This window comes from Sceloporus undulatus, chromosome 2, assembly GCF_019175285.1.
Source record: "Sceloporus undulatus isolate JIND9_A2432 ecotype Alabama chromosome 2, SceUnd_v1.1, whole genome shotgun sequence".
Classification (NCBI taxonomy): domain Eukaryota; kingdom Metazoa; phylum Chordata; class Lepidosauria; order Squamata; family Phrynosomatidae; genus Sceloporus; species Sceloporus undulatus.
The window spans coordinates 226,586,944-226,611,506 of record NC_056523.1 but is presented as its reverse complement, the minus strand read 5'-3'; the positions used below and the strand labels follow the sequence as shown (position 1 = coordinate 226,611,506).

General features: G+C 39.0%; 1 protein-coding gene across 32 annotated transcripts in view; it reads right to left on the bottom strand.

Annotated features, from left to right (window-relative positions):
- Positions 1–24,563, bottom strand: part of ADGRL3 (adhesion G protein-coupled receptor L3) — a 459,475-nt gene that overhangs the window by 371,175 nt on the left and 63,737 nt on the right. Inside the window, exon 2 of one of the 32 annotated variants that reach the window (XM_042454236.1) lies at positions 2,851–3,002. The exons of the other annotated variants lie outside the window; for them this stretch is intronic. The gene's annotated coding sequence lies outside the window, so the exon portion shown is untranslated. The remainder of the gene's footprint in view (positions 1–2,850; positions 3,003–24,563) is intronic. 32 annotated transcript variants of the gene reach the window in all.

The following is a 24,563-nucleotide window of genomic DNA, read 5'->3' as shown; positions in this document are numbered from 1 at the left end:
GGTTCGATGGTGGAATTCCCAGAGGCAGAATAATTGTGTTTGTATTGGGTTAGTTGATTAGTATTATTCCTTTTTTTGCATGCTGCAGTGTTGTGTTTTGCCATCTTGGTTCCGGTCTGGGTAAGAAGGCTGACAAGACGCACCAGAGAGTTAAGATAGAAAAGTTTTCAAAGTTCTGTGGAGAATCAGTCTAGCTATTAAAGGAAAATGTATTTTTAGTTGGTGGGAGGGTTTGAGTTAGTTGTTTTACTGTGTTTAATGTTGTTTTTATTATGTTCAGCGATCCTCGTGTTGGAGAGGTGGATAATCATTATTCTTTTTTATTATTATTATTATTCTTAGATTTTCGCTATAAACCATCAAAACAATTACAAGACAGCTAAGAAAACAAGCTATAAGTATTTATCCACTGTCCTCCTGTGAACCAGCGTCCCCTAGTTCCTTGTATCACCGCTGCCTTGTAAATAATTGAGTATTTTGTTTACTCCCAGCTGTTGTGAAGTGATTTCAGAAACACATTAAATGGTATGAACATTGAGAAAAGTCTTTTAGTTTGGGACACATTAGATAGTGGTGTGTGGCTGTTCAAATAATATTTGGCCATTATGGGGGAGGGGGGGCTTACTGACGAGATGTCATCTCTAGAGTTTCGCTGCTGACCTGACCGCCTCCGTATTCGTTTTCTCAGGATAGGGGCCACTCATCGTCACATATTGGTTCAGCATTGCTCAAAAGATCCATTGGGGCTGCCTCCAAGAAAGTAGTTGGATGGTGAGTCTCTGTGACGTACCACTTTTTGTGTATTTTGCGCAGTTTGTAGAACTAGCTGATCCTGTTTTATATGGATTGTACAAACATTTCAACTTGAATGTTGTTTTTTCCGGTTTATTTATTCTTCCCAATACTTGAGTGCATCTTTTAATTTGGGGCTCATTCTTATATCTGCTTTCCGTATGTCATGTCATTCTTTCTCTTTTTATTTCTATATACCTCTTCTGGTGTTGCTTCCTTCATCTTATAATTTCCGTCTTGGTCATGTAATGTGATCCTCTTCTGATCATAAGCATACCCAGTCTTTGTTGGAATTCCCTTTGAGTTCATGGATCTTGTGGGAAAGTCCTTATTCTTTCTCTTTTCTTTTTCTTTCTTCGTCTTCTATTTCTCTGACTTGATTGTTGTAGTACAGCGCAGCAGGTGCAATACGCGGGCACACCATATGTGGCTCCTGGTTATGTGAAAGCCGCTGTAATAATGAATGGTGTGTGTGCCCGTGGCACTGCACACCGCGCCGCCACAAACAACAGCCCCCTCTATGAATGGGGCTTGAGCTTACGCAGTATTTATCTAACGCGGGAGAGGTGGTCTGGAACGGATCCCGCATAAGACAAGGCTCCACGTAATTCTCTTTATGCTGTGCACTAGTTGTTCAATAGTTGTATTCACAGTTCTGGTTCTATTCCTACCTCCATTTTCTTGGCTTCTCATCATCCTTCTTTTTCGCCATAGATACCACTTTATGTATCTACTTTGATTATCCCTGCAGGCGGCGGCAGCAAGGCTGTGGTGATTCTTCTTCTTTCTTTTTTGAATGGGCATTAATTTTATGTGCTTTTTCTTTTTACCTTCAGAACAGTTTACAAATTACAATATATTACATAACATTTCTGCGGGGCGGGTTACAATCGCCATTTGGGACGTCCTCAGGACGTCCCGTTTAAAAAGGGGGCGTCTCTTCTAAACGCTCCACTACTCTTGTTACGGACTCTGTCGTAACAAATGGCGGTGGCCGTTCCACACGGCCGCCGCCATCTTGACGTAACGGGACGCTCTGCGTCTCGCGGCGTCTTCTCTCCGGGGAGCAAGAAGGGAGCGCGATTTTCACGCTCCTTCTTGGCAGCGTCCGGAACGCGCCGTTTGGCTGCTGCGGTTCCCGGACACGGCAACCGGCGATGGCGTAGACGGCCCCTTCTGGGCCATCTGTAACGTGCCTAAGTTATTTTCACTAACACAGTTGTTTGTGTTATTACTTGTAGTCTTTCAGTTAAGGAGGTGAATTGGAAATAATTGCTTTCTACACGTTTCACTTCTTTTCATAAAAACTACGACTTCCATTGGTACTCTTGGAAATTGTAACTGTTACATTTACTTATCTACTCCCTATTACTGTATTTAACTTTCTGTACCTCAGTTTGCAAATAATTTTCATTAATACCTTCATTTTGCAATAATTATGCAGTATTCCTGGACATTCGGGGAGAGTTTGCTTTTGAAGATATTTTTATTTTAATAAGTTGGGAGTTATTATTTAAGAACACCTCGTTTAGCAGAAAGCTGTGATTAATTCCCAGACCTCTCTTGCTGATTCCAGAGATGTTCTGTCTATCCAATTAGATAGTCTATCCACTTCTACTGTGTCTAATAATTTCAATAACGAATCATCTAGTGATGGTAAGCCTTTAGACATCCAGTATTCTGGCGGTGGTAATCATGTATAATATCTTATTGCAGATTGTTTTCAAATGTTGTTGACCATATTTAATACATAGATTTCTGGTTGAATGTCAAATTTTATATTTGGTATATTGTGAATGATAGCATGAGAGCCTTTAGGGCAGGGTATAAATACCATAAATAAATAAATAAAGTACATTTCTTGCAGTGAAACTCACCTGGAATTTTAATATAGAAGGTTGATTTGATTTTTCTCTAGATAAATAATACTGATTTACGAATGAAGGTGTTCAAATTCTTTGTGAACCTTGTTTTTCCTATATACCATAGGTAGGCATGCCACCCATAACATCTATAACATCCTACCAAGTTGAGTAGTTTGTTGTTTTCTAATCTTACCCAGTGTGTGAGCTACATAAGTTAGCTTGATAGTATAACAGCAGGTCGGGTAGATCACATCCTCCATTTAATCTGCTATCCTTTAAAGTCTTCCATCTAAGCTGGGGCTTCTTTCCTTTCCAGATAATTTTTTTTCAATTCTCTGTCCCATACTAAAAAAAAAAAGGCCATAATTAGCTATGGATACATTTAATTGTGGGTAAATTTGTAAATAGAAAATTAAATTTCTGCAGAATTGACATTTTAATTTGGCCTGTCTTTGTAAACCTTTTTGAATGTTTTTCCATGTCTTGTCGTAGTTGTTGAAAAGTTCTGTAATCTTATTCATTACCCATATCCCTAAATATTTTATTTTTGTAGCTATTTTGCATCCAGATGTTTTTTGTAATGAAATTTCTTCTAAGTTCATCATTATTATTTTTTTTTTGTAATTAGTACTGATTTCTCTTTATTAATTTTGAATCCGGTTATCTTCCCAAATTTGGTTAAACTCGTCATTAACTTAATGCTTTGTAGAGGGTCTTCTAAAAATATCACTAAGTCATTGACGTAGGCTTTCAATTTGTATTCTTACCCTCTGATTTTAGCTCCCCTTATCTCCAAATCTTTTCTTATGGTATTGTTTAAAGTCTCTAATAACCGATATGAAAAGTAGGGAAGATAGGGGACATCCCTGTCTTGTCCCTTTTTGAATCTGAATTAGATTAGTTTTTCCTCTATTTATGGTAAGTGGAGCGTATTGTTCACAATAAATGCTTTTTATTCAATAGAGACCCAAACGAGATTGGGAAATGAGCACTAAATCATCTGCATACATCAGAATTAAGATCTTTCTGTTCCTGATAACTGGGGAGGGAGAATCAGCTGAAGATAAGAAAGATACCAGATCATTCATATAGATGTTAAAGAGGGTAGGTGCCAGAAGGCATCCCTGTTTCACTCCTCGGGTTATTTTTAAGGCTTCTCTCAGGGAACCATTTAAACCGACTCTAACCCTCATTTCTGTATAGCTATATAGTTCCCGTATCAATCTTAAAAGTCTGATATCAATCCCTAAGATGTGTAGCTTTTCCCATCATCTGTTTCTGTTAATAGAATCAAAAGCAACTGTAAGATCAATGAAAGCTGCATAGACATGTTTCTTATTTTCCTTGGTATACTTCCTTACAATATGTTTTATTGTAAAACACTGATCTATAGTGCTGTATCCACTTCTGAATCCTGACTGTTCTTCATATATGACTTGCTTATTTTGTAGCCAGTCCGTTAACTTGCAAAGCAAGTGTTGGGCATATAGCTTTGAAATAATGTCAAGTAAGATGATTGGCCAGTAGTTTTGTGGATCATTCCTGTCTCCTTTCTTATAGATTGGAAAAACAATGCTCATCTTCCATCCGTGAGGCATTTGTCCTAAATTGTTTATTGTAGTAAATAGATTAGCATCTATTGAATGCTTTCAGTGTCTATTGTCATCAAGAACACTTGTCAATAAACTACTCCAAAACCAAGGTAATGGTTTTCGGCAGTAACTCTCCAAAGCACAAATGGATCCTAGACCAACGTAACATAGAACAAATCCAACTCTTCAGATATCTGGGCATAGTTTTCAGTGAGTCCCTTTCTTGGAAAAACCAAAGGGAGGTAGTAAAACTGAACGCTGACAAAACAGTCAGAGCCTTGTTGAAATTCTATTACAACCAGGGAGGCCAGTTGATTGAACCTGCCTTAAAAATTTTCAACAGCAAAGTCAATGCCCAGATGCTTTATGATGCAGAAATATGGGGATCAGATATCAACACTGGCAAAGCCTTGGAAATATTACAAAACAAAATTCTCCAAAAGCTCTGCACTTTACCAAATGGAACTCCTGCGCCTTTTTTGCGCATTGAATTTGGCTGCCCTCAGTTAAAACAAGAATAGATTTTACACAGATAAGATATTTTTTGGGCTGATTCAAGAAAAGATCTGCAGTCAGTTAGGACATCACAATTTTCCTTTTGGTTCTCCTTTTTGAAGACTGAACATTTTAGAGCCAGTTATATGACTAAACTCGTCTACTTTCAGAATTGCCTTCACTGAGATACAACTTCAAGTAATGCCTACTGCAGTTCTAGATGGACGCTACAACAAAGTGCCTTTTGAGAACAGACTATGCGTCTACAGCCAGCCTCAGGTGGATGATATTGTTCACTACTTGTTAATTTGTCCATTGTACATTGTCCCTAGAAAGAAATTTTTAGCACCCTTGCTGACAAACCAAAGTGGGAGCTCTACTGTTGATTTGGTCCAATTCCTTTTGAATGACACCAACAACTATCTAACACATAAGAGTGGTTCTTTTTGCCTTGGATGAAAAAAGATTAGAAAGAGAGAGTTAAATAAAATTGCCATAAAGTGCCAGGGAGGCACCAAGTATTAATTAGATTTCATGATTATAATAATAATTTTGTTTTATTTTTATTTATTTTTTTGTTTTATTTATATACCGCTATTCCAAAGATCATAGCAGTGAACAGCAAGTAAGCTAATTAGCAAGTAAGCTAATTTGCCCCCAACAGTCTGGGTACTCATTTTAGCGACCTCAGAAGGATGCAAGCCTGAGTCGAGCTTGGGCCCTTTTGCTGGTCTTGAACTCGCAACCTTGTGGTCTTGAGTGAATGGCTGCAGTACAGGCATTTAACCACTGCGCCACCAGGGCTCCTTAGTTTACTAATATCCAGGAAAGATGTCTCTTCTTCCTTTTGTCCTTTTTAACAGTTAACCATTTTAATTGCACACTAAATGTTGGGACATTTTTTGTCCTTTGTATTCTGTGCCTTTTGTTTTAAATGTTTTACGCTTTTTGATAAGCTCATTTTGTCATGGCCTTTGGCTAGCAGAATAAACGTTAATTCTAGTGAAATGCTTTTTATCCACCTGAGAAAATTTTGTCCAAATTCCATTTTCTCTCAGATGTATATCACACAGTCCCAACTGATGTTGTCAAATTCTGTTTCCACATCTGCCAGTAACATAGCATTTTTTTCGTTGTTTTTCTCATAGTGTTTGATCAGATCTATAATGATTCATGTTTATATTTTGTTTATGTTGAGGTATGACTTTATTCTGATTTGACTGTTTGCTGAAATGGTTCAACTGTTACAATTGCAGTGGGAGATGGGGAACTGTTAGAAGGCTGTCATGGGGATGGGCTGAAGTAGGGGCCAGAGTTTATTGGCTCTACTGCCTTTATTATGTTGTAGGGAGGTGGATCTTCAGTTCTTCTAAGAAGTGGTTCTAATAGTTGCTGTTTCTGATGAATGCAATAAAAGCCTTTTGTTTCACCTACAAAGCTTGACTGGAAATCAGAACTGTTGGTTCTGACACACATATTTTGCAGGTAAGAACCCAACCTGGTCCTTCTGTATCATGTCTGTTAGGATCTTCTTTAGTCTTTGTTAAAATCAATGTAAAGATCTTGTAATCTATATTCATGTAATCTATATTGATCCGTAATATCCCATTGCCGATCTTTCTTTCCCTTCTTTATGAAGTAAGCTGACATTTGCATATCTCCAGGATTCAATGATTCTGTCTCTTAAAACTGAATGTTTCTTTTAATGGTTTCCTTAATACTACTTCTAGTTTATACTAACTTGCAGTGAACCCATCTGGGCCCGGGGATTTACCTGTCTTTTGATTTTGAATAGCTGTCAAGATTTCATCTTCCGTAAACTCTGCGTTCAGGATTTTCTGTTTATCTTCAGAAATTATTTGCGATTCTTCCTCTTGTAAAAATTCAGATATTAAATTCTCATCTGATACTGATCTTAAATTTTTTATATATAAATCTGTATAACATTTGGTAAATTTACACTTTATTTGTTCTTGTGTTGTTAGATTATGTTTACCATCTTGTATTTGTTCTATTATTTTTCTTTCTTTTGCTTTTTTCAGTTTGTTTGCCAACCATTTTCTTGATTTACTTGCAAAAACAAAATGGTTTTGGCATATCTCTTTTAATTTCTTTTCTACCTGTGCCGTTAATTCTTTCTCAGTTTCCTTCTGTAGCAGTTTTAACTGGTTTCTTAGTGTTCTATATGTTGGATTTCCTTTTAGGTCTACTTCTTTTTCTTTTATTTCCTCATCTAGTTTTTTATATTTTGTCCTGCTTCTTCTTTTTTATTTCTGCCCCTCTCTGAATAAGACGGCCTAGTGCAGTGATGGCGAACCTATGGCACACGTGCCAGAGGTGGCACTCAGAGCCCTCTCTGTGGGCACATGTGCCATTGTCCCAGCACAGAGTTTGTTACTAGAAAGCCAGAGGGACATGGCACTTTGCAATAAATAAGTGGGTTTTGGGTTGCAGTTTGGGCACTCGGTCTTGAAAAGGTTCACCATCACTGGCCTAGTGCTACTGCCTTACTGGCATCTCATACAATATTCATTTTAATGTTTTCTGATGTATTTTCCATGAAGTATTGTCTGACTTGAGATTTTAATTTCATTTAATTTCCAGTTATATTGGGTCTTTCTATTAGTAGTGGGCTGTGATCAGAGTCTTTTCTTAGCAATATTTCCATATTTATTGTTTAATGTAAGACTTGTTAGCTAAAACATATCAATACAGGATGATGAATCATATTGAGTCGAGTGGAATATATAACCTTGACACATGAATCTGGCTACAGTGACACATGCCTTGATTACATCCCACTTGGACTACTATAACGCACTCTACGTGGGGCTGCCTTTGGAAACTGTCCGGAAACTTCGGTGGGTTCAAAACACCACAGAATGCTGACCAGAGCTAGTTATAGGGAGCATATAACACCCATATGGAAACAGCTTCACTGGCTTCTGGTTCACTTCTGCGCACATTCAAAGTGCTGGTCATGACCTATAAAGCCCTACACAATTTAGATCCAGGCTATCTGAAAGATCGTACCTCCCCATACAAATCAGCTAGAGTCCTAAGATCCTCGGGAGAAGGCTTTCTCTCAATCCCACCACCATCACAGGCTCACATAGTGAGGACACGAGAGAGAAAGCCATATCAGTGGCTGCTCCCACCCTGTGGAACTCCTGTCTGCAGGAGGCTAGACTGGCCCCCTCACTGCTGGCCTTTTGCCAGCAGGTAAAAACGTTTCTATGGAGGTAGACATTTTAAAATTATGCAAGCCTGGTTTTATTTGGGGGAAGGTTGTTTTATGTTTTTTTAACTTTTGCATGTTTAAATTTTAACTTTGTACTGTTTTAATTAGGTTATTTTAATTGTCTTTAAACTTTTTGTTTTAATGCATTATTATATCGTGAGCCACCTTAGGTCCCTTTAGGGAGAAAGGTGGCATAGAAATGAAATAAATAATTATATATATATATATATATATATATATATATATATATATATAGTATATGTAGGTCTATATGTACAGTGGTCCCTTGCCTTATGCGGGGATCCGTTCCAGACCCCGCCACGTAAGGCAAGTTCCGCCTACGCTCGAGTCCCATTGAGGATAATGGGGCTCGTGCACATGGTGGCATGGCGGTGTAAGTGTCGTGGGCGTGCACACCATTCATTGAATAGTGCAGGGCTTCCAGAGTAAGCTGAAAGCCGCGTAAAGCGTGTCCGTGTATGACACAGGCACACTGTATGTATGTATGTATACTTGTACATACCTATATATACATATATCAACAGCAAAAGTAAAGGAACAGACAATATAGTTTGCCTTCATTACTTATTCTCTGTCTCTGTTCAGCTGCTCTAATTTTAACACAATCAAATGATTATTAATTGTTTAGCCTCAAGGGGATTGTTTACATAAAACCAGTATCCTTATTAATTACCAAAAATATTTTCCTTCCCCTTTTCTGACCGGTTTTTAACTGTTATACCGAATTGTGATTGTATAACTAGTTTAATAGTCTCAAAGTGCTTGACAAACCTCCTTCCCAGAGATTGACTCTCAGACAAATAAAGCAGTAAAAACAGTAAAGCAGTTAATGGCAATAAAACAATAAATCAATGAAGCAGTAAAGCAGTGAAGAGATTAGATACCCCCTTGATAGTTGCTTACTTTGCTGACAATTACCCGTTTTTTCCAAAGTAAAAAAAAAATGTTATTTATTATGGTACAGTTCTTCCCCATTGACCAAGGGCAGTGAAATTAATTTTTTTAGCTTAGTCTAGTTCTCATTTCTTCCTTAATGTTATCAGCACTTGTTTTCCTTCTGTCTTTTGTCTTCCTTGTTGCGTCTTTTCTGATGTCTCCCACTCCAAACACAGTGAAAACAGTAAAGCAGTAAATGGGCAATAAAGCAATAAATCAATGAAGCAGTAGAGCAGTGAAGCAGTTAAATACTCCCTTGATAGTTACCTGCTTTGCTGATAATTGCCAGGTAAAAAAGACTGTCATTTGTTATGTTACAGTTCTTCCCCATCTACCAAGGGTAGTGAAACTAAATTTTTAGCTTAGTCTAGTTCTCATTTCTTCCTTAATGTTGTCAGCATTTGTTTCTCTTTTGTCTTTTTGACTCCCTGTTGTTATGTCTGCTCTGGTGTCTCAAGCTCCAAATGCTCTCAGCTGCTCTACTCTGATCACTCACAGCCAATTTCTATCCACCCAGCTTGGCTCTGGTCGCTGTGATTGCTCCCAGCTGCTCCCAGTCCAGAGGTTCAGGTTAACTGTTTCTGGTGTCTTTATTATTATTGTTATTATTATTATTATTATTAACCTTTATTTATAAAGCACTGTAAATTTACACAGGTGTCTTGGTGTATTTTGTTGAATTGGTTTTGTGGCTTTTTCAACACTTCAAGATGCTTTTATCTGAGTAACGCATCTTCTCCCAGATCTCACAGGTTGGCTTTCAGCGTCTCAGCTCCTGAGCACCTCAGGGTGGAGGGATTTAAAGTTGTTGGCACTCTTTCTCTCTTTGTTATCCAGGATTTATATCTGTTGGTTCTTCGGTTCAGTTATTGTATGCTGATTTTATGCTTCTAAAACCTTCTACTCCCACATTTCTGAAGTTGTTGCTACTCCAAACGGGGCCTTGCTTTCCCCTCTGGTTAGTTTATAAACTCCAATAAGCGTTTAAAACCAAAAAGGTTATTGTTGTTGTTTTTTAATTACAGCTAACTGAAGTCAATGTACAAGTCACAATTATCTGGTTATTTCGTTTCTTTGTCCTGTGTTTCAGCTGTCATTGAGGTTTTGCCTTGATTTTTCAAGGTATCCACTGGAGCAGCAGGTTGCTTCTCAGCTTGACTGCTAACATCCTGTGTTGTTCTTTCTCTATTCTCTTATTTAATCTGCTTTTTTCCTTTTGGGGAAAAGGAACGCCTCCAGCCTCTTTAAGCTTTCTTTCCCAGCTCCCTTCCCAGGAAACCAGGTAACAGGCTTTTTCTTTGTGAAACAGCCGCCTCAGAGGTTAGAGGAGCTTCTCTAACACACATCTGAACACCCACCGTGACTAGAAGTCATCCTGGCTCCTTGACTATAGTTCTTCTGGTTCCCAGTTGTTCATGCTTAATAATACAAATCTGTTTCTCACATTGTTTGTAAATTCTGTTGGGATGTTCTTCAGATTATATTTCAGTATGAAGACTGATTTGGTGTTCTTCAGCCTTACTCTAATTTTTGATATAAGTAGTTCATGATCTGTGCCACCATCAATACTTGGTCTAGTTTTGGCTGCAAGAATAGAGCTTCTCCATCTTCTACATCTAATTGTGTAATCTAACTGATTTTTGACCGTCTGGTGATGTTCACATGTAGAGTGCTCTTTCTGGTTGTACTAAGAAGATATTTGTGATTTAAAATATTGTTGGTCTCACAAAATTCTGTCAGTCACTCTCCTGATTAATTTCTTGTTCCTAGTCCAAATCTTCCTAGGTTTTTTATTTTTCTCTGCTTCCACTTTAACCTTTGAATCCCCTATGATTAGCAAGCAATCCAGTTTCGGTGTATTTTCTTCCTGGACTCCATCATATATTCTCTCAATTTCTTCTTCCTGCTCCTCTGCCTCTACAGTTGGTGCAAATAATTGTATTATGGTGCTGTTTATAGGCTTTCCCCGATGTCTTGACATGATTCAATCTGACCTTGTATTATATTTTTTGACTGCTCTTGTACACCTCTCCTCACTATTAAACCTGCCCCATTTCTTTGTGTCTTGTCATTTCCTGAGTTTCCACTGCTGATTCTTGTCCATTTTAGCTATCTAAATATTGCTATATTTCTGCATCCCATTTCCTTTTTTATATGTCTACCTTCCCTTAGCTCATGTTTCTCGTATTCCACATTCCTACAATATGAGTAGTGTAACTTTGAACATTCTTTGTTTTACTGAACCTGTCTACTGCTTGACTCCTTTTTGAGTTCTTCTGTGTCCTTGACTAGAACTCTGCTTGTGATTTCCCTTTGTACCCTTTAATTATGTTTGTATCCTAGTCCTCTCTTTTGTTTTATTTTGGATTCCCTCATCATAGGGATTTCTTCATTAGTGGTTCTAGAGAGGGGTTTCCCCATTGCTTTCCTCTGTACAGTGTAACATACATTAGCAATTGTGTCACTGCTCTTCTCTCTCTGTAAAATCCTCCATCACATTCACCCACACCACTACTGCTATTGCCCACTAGTTGTTTATTACTCTATTACTTACTTTCTATTATTCTAGACTGAGTTGTGCCCTTCTCTATCTGCCCAAACCCCACTCTCCTTCCTTCCCCTCTCCAGTTCTTCTCCCTCAGAATGTTCCCCATTCAAGTCTTGTCAAGACCCCTCCAGTCCATCCCAATTTATGTTCTCTCCTATTGGTTTCTCTCCTCTCATGTCCATTCCCTCTTAGGTAAACTACTGGTGCCAGGGCTGTGGCCATACTGTTCCATGGTGGTGGCAGCAGCTATGGTTGTGGTGCTCTCGCCACTCTCTCTTTCCACCTGCTGCCCACCCCTTCTGAAGACCAAATTAAGGGTAGAAGTAAAGATACATTTAAAAAAGACTGTTTTGGTTCTGAACAGTCTAGAAAAGAAGAGATATATCACATATATAAACAGCACAAACAATATCGAGCCGCCTCGATTATCTTTAATAGAGAGACGAGATAAAAATAAAATTTCATTTATTTATTATTTATAAACAGCAGATATGAACAACTGGCTCTGTAGATGGTGCCACCGAGAATGATTTGGATGCTTGGATCATGATCTGTGGTTCCATGAGGGGAACTTATTGCACAGGATGGGTTGCATCTCACGCCAGCTGGCAGAAACGTTTTTGCCAATAGTCTCAAAAATTTGATCAGGAGGGCATTAAACTGAGTTATGTGGGGGAAAGAGACAGCATTCTGGAAGACAAAGGGGCTGGAGAAAATAGTCAAACTGTCATAGAGGGAACAAGGCAAACAGTGCAAGGACCCAACAGTGGGAGGCAAAAAAACTTGCACAGGAAGGAAGTAGGGGGAAACACGTGGTCTTAGATGTCTCTATACTAATGCACAGATCATGGGGAAATAAACAAGACGAACTTGAACTCCAAACACAACACTCCATTCATTTGAATGGGGCTCGTGCACGTGGCAGTGAGGCGGCAGGCGTGCACCCCCATTCATCTGAATGGGACGCGCCGCCCCATCCGCCCCGTGCACCCTCTGTGGCTTGAGCATGTAAGCTCAAAGCCACATATAACGTGGGTGCACCGTATTATATAACAGGCATCACTGAAACCTGGTAGGATGAGTCTCATAATTGGAATGTAGTAATAGAGGGGTATGACCTTGTTAAGAGAAATAGGCTGAACAGGAAAGGAGGAGGAATAACATTATATGATCATAGAATCATAGCAAGGGCCATCCAGTCCAACCCCCTGCCATGCAAGAAATCAAAATCAAAGCATCCTCGACAGGTGGCCATCCAGCCTCTGTTTAAAGACCTCTAAGGAAGGAGATTCTGCTATACTCCGAGGGAGTTTGTTCCACTGTCGAACAGCCCTTACTGTCAGGAAGTTCCTCCTAATGTTGAGGTGGAATCTCTTTGTCAGGAATATTTACACCAGTGAAGAGATCCAGGATATCACTCGTGGAAGCCAGGTGGAGAGCATCTGGATAAAAATTAATGGAGAGGGAAACAACAGAGATGTTATTGTGGGAGTCTACTACAGATCCCCAAGTCAGATGGAGGAATTGGATGATGCCTTTCTAGAACAGATGACCACACACTCAGAAAGGAGAGATGTAGTAGTGATGAATGACTTCAAATATTCTAATATTTGCTGTAAGTCAAACTCAGCCAAAACCTGAAGGTCTAGCAAATTCCTCACTTGCCTCAAAGACAATTTCATTATCCAAAAGGTGGAAGAGGCAACAAGGGTATCAGCTATTTTAGATCTGATCCTAGCCAACAGGGATGACCTAGTTAATGGAGTGCAAGTGGTGGGATCCTTAGGTGGGAGTGATTATGCTCTCCTAGAGTTTGTTATACAGTGGAAAGAAGCATAGTCAGACACGCATAGTCAGACAGGCATTCTAGACTTTAGGAGAGCTTATTTCAATAAACTTAGGGAAATACTGGGGATGATCCCATGGTGAGGTATACTAAAAAGAGAAGGGAGTTCAGGATGGATGGGAGTTTCTCAAACGGAAGGTACTGAAAGCACAATTTCAAACAATTCCAAAGAGGAAGAAAAATGAAACCAGGATGGATGACTAAGAAACTTTCAACTGAGCTTAGTTTTAAACTGAACATTTATATATTATCTAGAGTATTTATACCCCATTCGTCAGCCACAAAGGCTCTCAGAGCAGCTTACAAATGGTTAGATGGTTCCCTGCCCTCAGGCCTACAATCTAAAAAAGGCATGGCAGAAAAGGAGATGGGAATGGCAATGGTGAAGGGGATCAGGTCCAGTAGTTCTTCTCTCCCCCGAGGCCTGGACCATGGCAGATGGAGTGCAGGGAGGGCTCTGCTTCTTAGTCCAAGCCAGGCCCAATTGAACTGGGCCTACATAAATAAATAAAACATTATTTTGCAGAAAACTTCACAGAAGGTGCTACATACAAAGTACTATGGGGCACTAGCAAAGCAGTAACCATTGAGAGAATGAACATGGGGAATTTTTTTGAGAAATGGATTAAGGTGATAATACAAAGAGCAAAATGCCCAGATAATAAACAGTGATGAAAAATCTCGCTGCCACCACCCAATGACTTAACTTGTCACACCCCAGCAATGCATTGGGACATTGCTGGGGCCTTCTACTGGTAACCGACAATCAAAACAGACACTAGCCGAGGAATGAAGAAAGAGGCAGACTACTAAAGAAAAAGGTTTATTTTGAAGTAAAGAACATTAAAGAAAAACAACAACATGGACTCCCATATATCACACATAGTTATTAGAGGGTGTTGCTGTTTTACTCCACAGAGGACTGGCAGCTGCTGAACCCAGGATCGCAAATTACCCAGCTGAACCTCTATAGCCTTGACTGCTCAATTCTGCCTCACGGTTTCTTTCCACAAGTGACTAAAGGGTTTGAGTTAACCTTTTCAGTCAAGTTCTTCCCACACTTGTAACAATTTGGGCTTATAGTTCTTCCTGTTTTGCAAGAGACTTCTGCTTCTTGTCTTTATCAGAATTAATTAAAGCCCAGGATAAAAGCTTCTTGAGGGCTAAGTACAAAACTCTCAACTCGTTCAATTACAGTGGGCCCTTGGTATCCTTAGGGTGTATTTCCCATTTTAGGCTTGAATTTTAAAAGAGTAGCTGTGTTAGTCTGATGCAGCAAACACAGCAAAGAGTCCTGTAGTACATTAAAGGATAAGAAATTTTAATCATAATTTAAGATTTCATGCAATATTGCCAGGTTCATCATATGCTGTCATAGTAGTAGAAAGCTGCATAACAAATAAAGCTTTTAGACTCTGCAAAGTACATAAAATATTAAAAGCACCAGCAAGTTAAGCTACAGCAAAGGTTGCAAATAACTATCTGTATCTCTGGACATGGATTATATCAAATGACTATTATAAAAACTTTACCGTCTACTGTTATGGTTATGTGTCACCACAGCATATGTGACACCATATACTTTAATTGTCTAGAATAATACAGCATGGTAGCACGATAAAAAACATTGAGGGCTCCATGCTGGAAGGAGGACATTGCCACACGGCTTCCTGCAACTACGGATGGATGGCAGAAAGAGCAGGGAAAGAAAGGCGTGTGATAGAGGCTATGCAGGGCATAAAGAAAACAGGCTCCTAATCTCAATGGAGCACAGCATTAAAAGATTAATGAATCTGGGATAGAAAGATTGCCTCTTCTCATTTTAACATTTCTACATTACAAGAAAATAACAGCTCATATCCTAACCCAGGAATTACATGGAATTCTTCCAGTGCCACACTGCCCTCAGCCATTCTTGCTCTACTTCCATCTTATGCATCCGCAAAGGCTTAACTGCCTTCAGACTTGCTCAAAAGCTTGTTCTGACAGTTAGCCCTTTGGGTTCTTCTCAAAACAAATTAACGTCTATCTGAGATAATATATCACATAGATAGATAGATAGATAGATAGATAGATAGATAGATAGACAGACCGACAGATAGATAGATAGAACATATATTCCTGTAATTTTTTAAAAAAGGATTTTTAAAAGATGTTTTGTAGAATAATTTTTTCCCTGAATCTACAGAACAACTGCATTCCATTTAAAGACCAAAGTGTGACAGCCTCAGTTTAGTCTTCTTTGCCTCCAGGTAAATTTCAGGCTTGATCTGCTCTAGGACCCACCTATTTGCTCTTTTTGCTGTCAACACTCTTCTCCAACACCACATCTCAAATGAATTTATTTTCTTTTTGTCCATTTTCTTAACTATCCAGCTCTCACACCCATACATGATCATGGGGAATACAACTGCTTGTACAATTCTGATTTTCGTGCTTACTTGTATATCTTTACTCTTTACGGCCTTTTCTAGTTCTTTCATAGCTACCCTCCCCATTCTTAGTCTTCTTCTGATTTCTTGACTGAAGCCCCCGTTCTGATCTATGTTTGATCTCAGGTATAGGAACTCTTTTACTACAGTCGGCCCTTCTTATACACGGATTTTTTATGCACAGATTTAAGCATACACCGTTTGAAAATGTTCAAAAAAAATATAAATTTCCAATATCAAACCTTGATTTTCCATTTTTTTGTAAGGGACATCATTTTGCTATGTCATTATATTTAATGAGACTGGAGCATACATGGATTTTGTTATACACGGGGGATCTTGGAAACAAACCCCAGCATATAACAAGGGTCCACTGTATTTCTGTTTCCTCACTGTCTAGACTGAACTTCTGAAGATCCTCCGTGGCTATTATTTTTGTTTTCTTTATGTTCAACAGTAAGCCTGCCTTTGTACTTTCTTCCTTGACTTTTCTCAGTAGTTGTTCTAGGTCTCCAAAGTTTTCTGCTAATAGTACAGTGTTGTCTGCATCTCTTAGATTATTGAGAAATGCAGGAAAACTAGTCATGCCACGTAAGAACCATATTTGGAGATCTTCCTGGCCAAATATTCTGTCATTTTCCTGTAGCCAGTCAAAAAAGGAGGGCATGCTTTCCAAAAGAAATTGCTGGTAAACCCCCATACTGGCTTCATAATTTGTAATGCGCAACAAAAGCACCACAGAGGCATAAGATATTCAGGTCATACTGTCCAGCTTTCGACTCTCTGCATCAGAAAGTCAAGAGTGCTGTTTGTGAGGCTTAGATGCTTGCACCACTACAGAGTTAGACTAAAACAGCACAGGGCTAGTGCCCACCTGTACCTTAAGCAGGTTTTAAAGGTGTCTTGAGGTAGACAGGATGAAGAATGGAGTGTTCCAAGAGTTACAATAAACTTTAAGGGGGCATGGAAGCATTGAGATGGATGCAAAAGGAGCAGCTAGGGTTTGCACCCTTTTAACAGGAGGATTAGACTTCCGGTGGGAATGGCCAGACAATAAGCATCATCTCAGTGTAGGTTTAATTCAAATTTAAAATCTGGATCTTTTTTTAAAAGTAGGATGCAGGGATTGCGCCAGCCAGGAATACTGACAGCCAGCTGCAGAGGGGTCTCATCTTTGTCCCCTCTGCCCTTCAGTGCCACCCTTGTTGTCATCATGGATCAGACTTGGAACAGATTAAGGGGCACCTGATATCGACAATTGGCAAGTGACACGTCAGCAGCTATACATAATAAAGTTGTGGCCTTTTCTCCAACTTTGTGTTACAGTTTGATTTGCAACTTCCCTCCACAGCAAATTTCATTTTGCAACTATATCTCACAGTTAATAGTTTCTATAGCCTTTATTCCAATACAACCAGCTGGACCAGAAAGGGCTAACTGCAGTGAATGAGAAGAACAACATTGCAGACTTGAGAATGTGAGTACTGCATTTTGCAACAGATGATATTCTAGCCGAACTGCTGTAATCCACGTTGTCAGCTATAGTGATAACTAACATATGTCAACATATTTATGGAAAACAAAACAATGGCCAACAGATATACATACCCATCCACAAAAAAGGAGACACAAAAGACTGCAGCAACTATAGAACCATAGTGCTAATGCAAGCAAAATTATGCTCAAAATTCTGCAACATAAACTATAAAGGGTACAAGGAGAGAGAAATCCCATAGATAGATCCAACCAGGGTTCAGGAAAGGAAGAGGCACTAGGGACCACATTGCAAACATATGTGGGCTAACGGAGCTCACCGGGGAATTCCAAAAGAAAATGAGCATGTGCTTTATAGACTAAACCAAAGTCTTTGACTGCATAGATCGTGAAGGGCTATGGAACGTTCTTAAAGACATGGGAGTGCCAATACATCTGATAGTCCTGATAAGGAATCTATACTCACGACAAGAGGCTACTGTCAGAACAAAGCATGGAGAAACAGAATGGTTTCCAATTGGCAAAGGGGTCAGAAAAGGTTGCATCTTATCACCTTACCTGGTCAACTTATACACAGAACATATTGTAAGAAAAGCAGGCTTGGACATAGTAGGAGGATTAGTGAAACAGGGAAGAAGGGATAGCAACAATCTAAGATACTCAGACAACACTATACACTGGTGCCTCGGGATACGAAATGACCGGGTTACGAAATTTTCGGGATACGAAAAAATCCCATAGGGAATCATTGTTCTGGGTTACGAATGTTTTTTCGGGTTACGAAAAAACTTTTGGTGCTTTTTTCGGCTTTTTCGCACGGAATCGCGGCTTTTCCCCATTAGCGCCTATGGCAATTCGGCTTACGAAGGCTTTTCGGGTTACGAAAGCGGCCGCGGAACGAATTAATTTCGTAACCCGAGGCACCACTGTACCAGTAGAAAACCTCACAGGCCTGGAACTGCTAAGGAAGATTAAGGAAGAAAGTGCAAAGGCAGGCTTACTGTTGAACATAAAGAAAACCAAAATAATGACAACATATAGAAGTGAGAGTAGGACAGTTAAGAAAGATGATGTGGTACTGGAGAAGAATGCTGAGGATCCCACAGACAATCAAAAAGACAAACAAATGGGTCCTAGAGTAGATCAAGCCAGAAATTTCCCTGGAAACCAAGATGACAGAACTGAGGCTGTCGTACTTCAGACATATCACGAGAAGGCACAGCTCACTGGAAAAAACAAAAAAACAATAAAAAAGATAGAGGGAAGACAAATGTGAAGTAACATTACAGTTGTATTGGGCTTTATTAAGTACTATGAAGAAAAAAGAGTACAGTGGTGCCTCGGGTTACGAAATTAATTCGTTCCGTGGCACCGTTCGTAACCCGAAAAGCCTTCGTAAGCCGAATTGCCATAGGCGCTAATGGGGAAAAGCCGCGATTCCGTGCGAAAAAGCCGAAAAAAGCACCAAAAGTTTTTTCGTAACCCGAAAAAACATTCGTAACCCGGAACAATGTTTTCCTATGGGATTTTTTCGTATCCCGAAAATTTCGTAACCTGGGTATTTCGTATCCCGAGGTACCACTGTATTGGCCTTTATAAGGAGCCTTGGCCTTTATAGATGGAGAGAAAGCCTTCAATAATATAAATTGGATATTCTTGTTTAAAGTACTAGAACAAATGAAATTGGAGAATTTTCAAAGTTGGATCACAGCAATATATTGAGAAAAGTATGCCAGAATATTCATTAATGGCAACCTGCCACAGAAAATCATATTGGAAAAAAGGACATGGCAGGGTTGCCCTCTGTCTCCACTGGAATTCATTTTATCCTTAGTTGTCCTGCTAAAGACCATTAGATAGGAAGATGAAATGAAAGGTGTCAAAGTGGGTGGTTATTAATTTAAGATTAAAGCATTCAAATATTACAAATATAAATAAAGAGTGGCAGCCTGCCTATTAAATCTCATGCACACCATGAATCGACCAAAATTTACAAAATTAAGTATTTAAACATTTCGTTTGTATAAACATTTCTATAGAGATATCATTTAACAAGTAAATGGGAAAGTAAATACAAAGTCATTTATTTATTATGTTTTCAACTGAGAGTTTTTCATTGTTAGCAGCTTTGAATACTATTCCTGGGGGAAGGATGGGGTATGAATTTCTAAACTAGTAACCTCAGGTAAATAAATATCCCTTGTATTGTAGTTCATTTGTTTAACTGTGCATGTACAGTATTTCAGAATTTTCTCAACAAAATAATATTTCATCCGTTTTCTATACCAATGTGTTTGTTTTAATTAAAACTGAGGTAAATGAGTAGGACTCATTTATAGGACTTTAAAAATTACCAAGTGACTTAAGGTAGAAAAAATTACCACATGACGTAAGGTATTGGACTGTATTATTGGGTCTAATAAGCACCCTATTCTGACCGGCTGAGCAACTGGACTGAGCATTTTCTCCCCATCCACAACCACCACTCTTATAGCGAATGCATCACTCCTTAATCTCTACCTAGGGAACACAGAAACCCACGAAGTACATTCCATTATCACCAATTGCAGGCTCAAACAGGGCACAAACTGTGTTTTACTAAAAACTACAAACATTTTAAACTACTACGAGGACAAAATCCATAGCAGATAATCTCCTTACATCCTAAACAACATAATATAAATGGAGAAATCATCCAACCAATTCCAATCACAACAAAATCAGAGACTGGAAGGCCAACAAACTGCTGGACAAGATCTAGTAAGCATAAATTGTAGCATCTACAGTTGTAGCTGTAGCATGTACTCACCTCTCTCTGCCTCACCCAATGTATTTCTAAAATGAAAGTATACCATCCATCTATCCTTAGTAGAGCCATAACTGGGACCCTATAACTCAAAAAGTGCCATATATTTGCATTATGACATTGACAGTTTTATCTTCACTCCATTTCATAATTAATTTCTGCATCAAATTCACATTTTTCATAGCCGCCACACATTGGAATGACAATTTAATTATATATCTACCAGAATTTCAAGAATCTCTCAATAAAAGAGTCAGGAAGTGGTCAGGAGACAAATAAAAAAATGACTATGATTAGTAAAAATTCATCTTCGAGTCCGGCATATCCCCTATAAACCTCTGTTCTTGAGATGGAGTGTGATTGGATTTTTCCCGACTGACAATCAGGCCTAGGGAAGCAAGAAAAGACAACGCGTAATCCATGTGACAAGAAAGCCTTTGAGGGGAATTTGCCAGAAAAAGCCAATCGTCTATGTAAAGAAAAATGACAATACCCTTACAGCCATGCACTTCACGAAAACTCTGGGAGCTGTGGAGAGGCCAAAGGGTAAGGCTCAAAATTGAAAGGCACTTCTTCCAATAGCAAAGGACAGGAATCGCCAATGTGATTCTTGAATCCCAACATGGAAATACGTGTTGTTGAGATACAGTATGGCGAACTAATCTAATTCCTGCAGTAATGGGAGAATAGAAGAAATCAATACCATCCAGAACCATCTGTGAAGGGTATAGGAATTGACAGAATTCATGTCCTGAATATTGTAATAATAGGGAGAGTAAATGAAAGGTAAAGTTTAGAAAACTGGAAGGGGGTGCAACAGGAAGAATGTAATCCAGCAAGAGCACCAGCAATGGTAGCAGGCATTTTTTGTACTGTACATCCTCCAGGGAGAGGGGTGGACCAAAAGACTGCAAGGAGGAAGGGGATAATGGCTGAAAAGAAGTTTAAGATGTCGGTGCTGGAAATTCAAATTAAACAAGGTATGGGTTGAGATGAAGGTAATTAATATCCTTTCTCTCAATGTTAATGGTTTGAGTACTCCTGTCAAGAGATATACACTATATAAATTTTTACGAGACAAGAATGTGGACATCCTTATGATTCAGGAAACGCATAAAAAACAAAATAAATCCAAGCTTCTTAATTATGCTAACTGGGATAAACAGTATGAATCCAGAGGAACTAATAAAGCTAGAGGAGTTGTTATTAAGGGAAGGAATTAACTTCCAGGTGGAAAAAATAATAAAAGATACAGAGGGGAGGTATATATTTATTAAAGGGAATCTAATGAATCTGAAAGTTACCTTTGCCTGCATTTATGCATCGAATACAAACCAATGCAAATTTACAGAGAAGGTTTTTTCCCCCCCAAAACTGGATCACTTTAGTGAAGGAGACTTGTTTATTGGTGGAGATTTCAATTTTGATTTAAGCAAACCAAAGTTAAGTGGGGCAAAATATAGACATTCAGGAGTAAATTTAATTACAGTCCGCCCTTACTTTACACGGGGGATCTGTTATGGACTCCCTCGCATAAAGCAAATACCCCCTATGCTCAAGCCCTATTTATATGCATGGGGCTCGTGCATGGGGCGGTGCAGCAGCACACGCCATTCGTCCCTATAGGATGCGCCACCCCTTCTCCCCGCGCGGCTTTCAGCATATGTTGAAAGCCACGTAAAGCGCGCCCACATATAACGTGGGCAATAAATAAAATGGAACACAGCTCAGTAATTAGATTGAGTGGACAGAAGCATAAAGGTAATCTGATTGGCCCCTTGAATATAACTTAAACAAATCTGGAAAAAATGGCAAAACATAATGGTAAATGGAAACTTTAAATGGTTTCCTATAGAAAGTCTGAATACAATCAATAACGATGACTTAGGGGGAACACTAAAGAAAATAAAAAAGAAGGTACAGTATTAGAGTTATAGGTGACCTGTTTGATGAAGAGGACAATGGAGAGACTCACCAATTTAATTGGAAAGAAGTATTGGGTCCATGCAACTGGAATTAATAAACTATTAAAGGATATAGCTAAAAATATGAAAGAAAATAACGTAACACCATTGGAGATGATCTTCAAAAAGATGCTAAATAAGGCACAGGTATTATTGGATTTATATATAGAGTCATATTAGAGCATCAGTTTAAAATCGTAGACATTTTGAAAGGAGTTTGGGAAAGAGATCTAAATTTAACAAGTGAAGATATACAATTGTGGATACAAGAGGTTAAGAGAAAAAACAAGCAGACCAGAATAAAAGAGCAACAGGTGAAATTAATAGGGCAGTGGTACAGGACCCCTTCTCAATTAGCACTTTTCAATAAAAATCTATCAGCTAAATGTTGGCACTGCGGTGGGTCCAAGGGTTTTTGCATGCGTATGTGGTGGGATTGTCCATGTGTTCAGACGTTTTGGGGTGAAGTGATAAGAGAAATTAATAAAATTATAGGCAAGGCTGTTCATTTGAGCAAAGATAATTGTGTGACTTTAAATTTGAAGAATAAGAGACTGAAGAACAATAAAAAGAAAGCAATAAAGAATATATTAAAAGCAACACAGGCTGTGATAGCATCAGGATGGAAAGAAAGTAAAAATTGGAACTTCATCAAGGTAGATAAGTATTTGCCAGATAACCTGTTGTTTGATATTAGAGGTAGAAGATTAAAATATACTGGAGAAAGGAAAACAGAAGCATGGAATTTGGTTTGGGAAATCCTACTTGAGAAAGTTAAAGGGAATACGGAGTACAATGAAGTCAATAATGTTATTAAATCCCACATATTGAATGTTAGGTATTAATTGTAAACAGTGTATTGATCCTAAATTCTTTCAAGCCGTGTGGGAGTGGGGAGGGGGGAGTAGGGAATGGGATATATGCAACATTGTATATATGTTAAAATAATTTAATAAAGACTCATTTAAAGAAAAAAAAACCATCCAGAACCATCTGTGAAGCTCTGAGGTCCAAGATCTAACGCAATCTAAATTATTTTTGTTGCATATAAGAGCCCATACAAACAGGCCAAAATAAAGCTGCTTTGGCTCACTTTGGAAGTATGCTGTTTAAATGATGCATGTGTCCTAAGAGACTAGAAGCCGCGCCAAAGCCACTCTCCAGTCCAGGCTTTGGTGCAGCTTCTGACCTCTTAAGATGTGTGTGTCATTTAAACAGCATACTGTATCTCCAAAGTGACCCAAAGCAGCTTTATTTTGGTCTGTCTGTAAGGCTCCATAAAATAGTGGGGAAAGAATCCCTGGTGGATAGGATGAATTAGAATGGGCTCAATAGTGTCCTTGGTCAACAATGTGGATCTTCAAGGAGAGCTAACAAAGGACTAGTGAATCAGATGTAACCCGTCAAAGTGAGCATCAGTGGGCCCACCAAGACTTCCGGCAGATCTTGAACAGCAAAGGGAGGAGGGACTGAATTTGACGGTATACAGGATCCAAAGGTTGTAAGTCTTGCTGTTTTATATGTAAATCCATCCAAAGGACCTCTTCTGAGAAGGCATGGACCTCATCAGTCATAGAATCATAGAATTGTAAGAGACCACAAGTGCGCTCCAGTCCAAACTCATTCTGCCATGCAAGAACTCTCAATCAAAGCATCCCTGACAGATGGCCATCCAGCCTCTGTTTAAAGACCTCCAGGAAAGGAGACTCCACCACTCTTTGTGGGAGTGTGTTCCACTGTCAAACAGCAGTTCTTCCTAATGTTGAGGTGGAATCTCTTTCCCTGGAGATTGCATCCATTGTTCCAGGTCCTAGTCTCTGGAGCAGCCCAAAACAAGTTTGTTCACTCCTCAATATGACATCCCTTCAAATATTTAAACAAGGCTCTTAACCTTCACTTCTCCAGACTAAACACCCCCCAGCTCCCTAAGGTGTTCATCATAGGGCATGGTTTCCAGACCCTTCATCATTTTAGTCACCCTCCTTTGGACAAGCTCCACATCCTTTTTTAATTGTGGTGCCGAGAACTGAACGCCGTATTCCAGGTGGGGCCTGACCAAAGCAGAAAAGAGTGGCACTATTACTGTTGCCTGCGACTAATGTTGGAGTGACCTGCTCTTCTCCTTGGCTGTACTGTCCCTCTTGCCTAAATTAGAACCTACTTCTGTTTCATTGCTGCTTGTATTTTCTGGCCTCACTTTGCTTTTGCCTTCCTCCTCAAAAGTAGTATTTTTCCCCCTCTGAAAAGTCTTCTAACTGGTTTTTTTGTGCAGTAAGAAGCAGTTGCTTATTATCTTCTCTTTCCTCTACAACCCTCTCCAGAACTTTTTATCCAAATACTCACTCGAAGGTGATGTTCTCCAAGTTCATCCTCAATGTCAGTCTCCCAGTGTTTCAACCATAGAGATCTATGATCAACTGTATATACTCATGTATAAGTCTAGAAATTTAGGTCAAAAAATTGACCCAAAAAACCTGAGTCGACTTATCCATGGGTCAAAGTACTGTATCTTAACTGTTATTAAAAAGAAG